The following is a 6,156-nucleotide window of genomic DNA, read 5'->3' as shown; positions in this document are numbered from 1 at the left end:
GATCTTACTAAAAGTATTCAGAGTTATTAGTCAGCTCATATATCAGCTATCAATACAAATGAGAGCATTTTCTCATGCATTAAACCAAAACTTGTTTTTCTGTCCTTGTCCCATAGCAATTTATTTGTAAGACAGTTTTTATTTTAATTTACTCTTTTTTGTTTATACTTAAGTAACGTTTTGTTTTGTTTTGTTTTCCCCTTGCTAAGACCAAAGGAAAATAGAGCAATATCTAAAGGGCTTTTTGTCCCATTCTTGTGAGATTTAAATGGCAGTTACGTATTCTTTCATATTTCAGGGTTTATGGATATTAGTGGAAGAAGAGATCTGTTTTAATTGGGACTGCTAAATTACTCTCATCATGCCTGTCAAATCTGCACTTTGTTCTTTTATACTCAAGTAGTGAAAATATCTGAGTTCATGTTTTACTTGGGCCCTATATGGAATTCTAAATACTTCATAAATTGTCTTAATAAGGACCAGAAAGTTGATACCGTTCTTTCACACCTATGAACAGAGATCAATAATAACCTGTAGCCTAGAGATGTAGTGATACTTTTAAGCAACTTTTTAAAAATGAGTTTGAAAAATTTCATGAGCAGATAGCACAATGCACTTTCTTCAGATTCAGAGCCGTCCCATAGCACTTTTTTTGGATAGAAATGTTAATTTGTGCTCTCCAATATGATAGTCACTAGTCACGTAGCTACTGAACCCCTGAAGAAAGGCTAGTGTGATTGAAGAACTGAATTTTTAATTTTAATTAATTGAAATTTACACAGCCACATGTGGTTTAGTGGCTCCTGCATTGGATAGCATAGCTTTAGATAATATTTAGACAGCAATAACTGAGGAAAACAGCTTTTGAAAAGGATTTTTTTTAAAACTATCTAATTCATTGAAGAATGAAATAGGATCATGATTAAAAATTACCTCTGAGCAATATACTCTATACAAAAGAGTATACCTACAGTATTTATGACGAAAACCTATTTCATTAAAACAGTATTTGTCACCACCCCTCTCCCTGCTTTTGCCGTGAATTAGCCATTCTGAGAAAAGCAGCCCTTGCAGTTTTTGTTATTTGGTAGTTCTCTGGGTTGCAGAGGTTCCGAGATTCAAGTGCCAAAAATTGGTTTCTGATGAGACGCCTGTCTTTTTAGCATTAAAATATTTTACATCATTAAGCCTAATAACTTGTCATTTTAGATGAATTTGAAATAATTTTACCTGTAAATGAGATTGGTCATTTCTCGTTTTATGAGTGGTCAAACTGAAACATGGAGGTGTGTCATGTTTACACTTTTTTTGTTCCTAAATTCTAGAAGATTATGTATGTTGATACAAGGGCAAGTGTTTTTGTTTCTGAGAGAACCAGATTTATTTTCCTGTGTTCTCTGGCCACGATGTGTCAATCTTGATTCTAGCTGGACATCTCGTAAGTGTAATTCATCAAAAGAGCAGGCGTGGAGATGGGAAACACCTGGCAAAAGGGAGTGCCAGACTTGGTATAGCCTGTTAACACTGCTGGGGAAAGAGCTCAAGGCACACGTTCTATTGATATGAATCAGTGTTTAATCTTCATGTGAAAAAGACCTAGGAATAATAAAGATCACCAAAGTGCCGAAATCTACCTTCTACTACTTAGAAAAATGTAAACAATGCAGGGTTAAAAATGTAAGGTTTTTATAATGCTAAGAAATAAGCTCGTTTTTAGTTGATGATGGATTTTTATGACTACCTCTTTGCTGTATGAATATATCTCAATTTTTTAATACCTCAATTTCCTGAGAATCTGTATGTATGTTTTGTAAATAAAATAATTTACCATATGCTAGAGAAAGGACATGGCTTTTAAAGAAATTGTATAAAGACATTTGTGACTGAATTTGTTACACAGTGAATCTATTTGAAATTTCTTAAAAACAGCCTTTTCTGGCCCCCTTGACTGAGGTTTTCTTTTTTGGTTTTTTTTTTTTTTGGTTTGTTTTTTTGTTTTTTTTAGTAAACATATTCTTATTTAGCGAGATCTGTGTTCCAGGATGCGTGTACCCTCATTTGTTCATTTATAACTGCAAAGATTTGTATGTCTCCTGTGTTTTCCTTCCATGCCAAAGAAATTCACCCTTTTAAAAAAAGTCAGCAGGTTGCACGAACTGAAAAAATTTTTTTGCCCCTTAGATAGGAGTTCTTAAGAAGCTTTATTTCCTAAGATTTAAATATTTTCCAAAGGAAAATATCTTCAATTTTTTAGTTAGAACCAGTAGTAAAAATTTGTAAAAATACTTGTGTTTTTAGGAATGCACTAGTTCTGTAGGAAACAATATTGGCAATTTTAAGGAACTGTGCTGCTTTAAAATCCACAGTTGTATGAAGCTGATACAAGATATAAAGTAATTGCTAAATTTTATGTATGTTTGTGAACTGCTCAGGGTTCAATGCCCTAACATAGGTGATCACTAACATCTGTAGGGCCAGATAGCCTGTGATTGTACATGTTTATTGATCATTTTAAGGGAGCTGAAGTTGCTGCCTTAAAGCTAAACCTGCTGCCTTAAACTTTGCTACCTCCCTCCCTACAATCATGGCTGTAAACAGTGACTCAACAGTCAGCTAGCATTATATTTGATTTTATTGTGAATGCTAATAAAATAAAATTTGTAAGTCCACCAAGTATTGACTTAACTAGGTAAATGTAAATTGATTTCAACCTTGTCTTTGGCCAAGTCTACTTGATAGCTTATGATAATATGAAATGAAGTACACCAATATGGATGTGAGCATTGTGTTTGAGTTATTGTGAGAATAATTATTTTCTTCATATTTGGAACTGTTAATGAGCATTCAAGGTGTTTATTTCCATCAGATGATACTGAGCAAGTTTCTTAACCTCTGTAAACCTTTAGTGATAAATACTTGATAAGCTTAGTGCAAAGAATAAATGAAATAATGTATGTAAATTCACCTTAACAGTACCTAGTAGCCTAGTATATAGTAAATAATAAACGATAGCTATTATTAATATATATACCATAGTAGTATATAGTAATTTTGTATTTCGGTACTGGATTTTATAGCACCATTTGAATGGTAAAAGTCATCTAAATATTAGATCTTATGAGAATAGCCCAGACTGTAGCAAGTGAAGAGAAAAACTGTGTGTACAAATACACACAGACGCACACACAAATCCTTAATCATATAACCAGTATTAAAACTCCAATTTCTAGGAAATTGTTTTTAGTAGCAGTATGGAGATGCATAAGAAGTAAATATATAGAATACAGAGGAGGTTACTCTTTCAAAGAGGAAAGATTTCTGTTACAAGGACATTAGACACCTTAGTAGACAAGTTTGGAGGTACAGACAAATGATTATAGGAAAGAAAATTAGTGGAAAGTAGAGGTAAGTTTGAAAGTAGGGGGCTGTGTCTTGCATATCCCAAATACCTAGTGTTTTTCTATGAGCATAATAAGACACAAATGTTTATTGGGGGAAAAATGGGGTAGATAAATATGGTGCAATTGCCAACAGCAACAAAGGAATGACTTTTAAAAAGGGTTGGGTTTTTGAAATGTAATCAGCAAAGCATAGGAAGAAAGAAAAAATAGGTGCTAATATAGGCACAAAGTTTTAATAGAGATTGTTAAGCAAGTGAAGACAGTTTTGTTTTTCCTTTTGAAAGAAAACAAGATAGGGAAGGGTAAGGACAACCCTATATTCTAACACCCCAATGTTGCGTTCAAAAAGGAATTAATAGAGAAATAATTCAGGATAAATTTATCACAGCCGTTATCCGAATTTATAAAGAAACCTTAAACCACATGGCTTGACTAGGGTTGCCATTAATGCATAAAATCAGGAGGTGGTTTGATATAGAATATGAGCTACAGAATTGTGGTTCTCATACTAGGGAGTCCAATTTTGCACCTGACTACAGATACAGAAGAACACCTGGACATCTTTGCCCAGCCTACTGAGTAGAGGATCACTGTATTCTGGCTTGATTGTGGGATGCTTGCCATTATTGGGATGTGATCCCCTCAGCTTGGGGTGGAGAGACGTATGATTAATGTTCTTTCTTCATTGCCAGGAAGGCAGTAGAGTAATGATAATAAATAGCATGCAGTGAGCTTGCCTTCTTACAGTTTTCAAAGCAGTTTCACCTACTTTTACTCGATCTTTAGAAAGATCTTTTAAGATGGAAAGATTAATACTCAAAGTGCTTAAATGACGCCTCTAAGGTCACAAAGCAGTGATAAGACCTCAACCCAGGCCTGAGTCTCCTAGATCTGGTTTTCTTCCCATCACACTCCGTGCTTGATGAAACCCAAAGAGGATAGAGTCCAATATGTTTAATTCTGTTGTGTAAAATTAAAACTTTAATGACTCCTACTAAATTATTTAAATTCAGCTGTTTGATTCAGCATAAAATGTAAACGCTCTCTTAAAATGTTTAATAGGTCTAATTTGTAAAATCCATGAAAGGATTTAGGATTAAGTAGTTTTAACATCTAATTGGTTTCTAATAATTAGGTATATAATATATTTAAGGGGACTGAAATTGATTTCTTCTTTAAAAATGAACTTTTAAAATTTATTGCCCTATGAAAGTTGAACTGAATCTGCTTATTTATATAATTCATTTATGTTTAAAATTTTCTAAATATTATGCTCCAGCATGTAACTCTTGCCATATTTCCAGTAAACTTTTACTCAGTCAAATTTCTTTTCTAAGGGAAAGGAGTTCATAGAAAAAAAAACCTATACTGATTATTAATCAAGTTTGAAGTCTAATTAAAATATGTAGAAATACTTAAAAACGCTAAAAAATCAGGTCATATTAGTATTCTCTATATAGTGCTAAGCCTACAAAAACGCAAACATTAGGAAATTATTTTTGTGTATATGTGTATATATATGTGTGTGTATGTGTGTGTATATAATGTGTGTGTATATGTACAAATGTATATACATTTATACATATACATAGACCCCTTTCCTGGTGGTAAAAACTTGTTTTAATTACAATATCAGCTGCTGGTGATACAATGTTAAATAGGTTGGTCTGTATTTGCCTTCAAATAGAGTAGGATGCTAATATGCAAAATCCATGCCTCTTCAAACACTGGACAGGTCGGGAAGGTCAATCATACTATCTCTACTCATAAAAATGGGGTTATAAATACTTGCCTTTTAAGATAGTGATGTGGGTCCCGCTGGAGTGTAATTCCGTAACAGTAGGGAATTTGTTCATGGCTGTATTTATTCACTACCTAGAATAGTACCTAGAGCATATTAAGCATAACATAAGTGCTTATTACATAAATGCATTAATTGATGTGGAATGCTTTTTAAGGTGCACAACAGAAAGTTTTCAGGCTTAAAATCATCAGAGTTATCAAAGGTGTTAACTGGCACACAATCTCTATGAATTTCCCTCCCTTCCTTTCTCCCTCCTTCCCTACATTTTCGTGAAAGTATACATCCTCTGCTAATGTTCTTAACCTTTACATCATAAGTGTTATTTTTTGCCATGAGACAATAGCTCTATTCAGTTAGCCATTAAACAATTACTGAGAACCTGCTCTGGGCCAGGCATCGTGCGAGGCACTAAAAAGACAAAGCCAGGTAAATGGCTCTCTTGGGGCTCACGGACCTACCTGAAGCTCTTTATGATATACAGAGATGGTCGCTATATTACTTTTTATGGTGCCAGAGATGTTAACAAGGCAAAAACTCTGGAGAATCAGTGAGGTCCTAAATATTTTTCTTTCTGTATTATTTTCCTGCATTTTTCAAAAAGAAGCAAAGGCCTACTGTATTTGTTGTGAATACAAAGGAGATTTTTCTTTTTATCATGTCAAACATTTAATTACTCAGATGCATAAATCCAAATACAATCAATCCTGAATTGTAAATTAGACCCAGGAATCTGAACAAGAAAATTTTATGGAAATTGAGATGTCTAATTTATATATTTTATCCAAATGAAACCATTTTTTATTAACCTAATGTGGTTGGACACTTATTTTGTTTTAATGTTATTTATACATACACTCAGTTAGGAATAACTTCAGTGCTTTACAACCAGCAGGGCTTTTAAAATGTGCAGTGTACATTTTGAAGTTTTTCTAATCTGTAACCTAAATTTTC

Source organism: Tursiops truncatus, chromosome 2 (assembly GCF_011762595.2).
Source record: "Tursiops truncatus isolate mTurTru1 chromosome 2, mTurTru1.mat.Y, whole genome shotgun sequence".
Classification (NCBI taxonomy): domain Eukaryota; kingdom Metazoa; phylum Chordata; class Mammalia; order Artiodactyla; family Delphinidae; genus Tursiops; species Tursiops truncatus.
The sequence above is the reverse complement of the archived record's forward strand: the minus strand, read 5'-3'. Positions refer to the sequence as shown.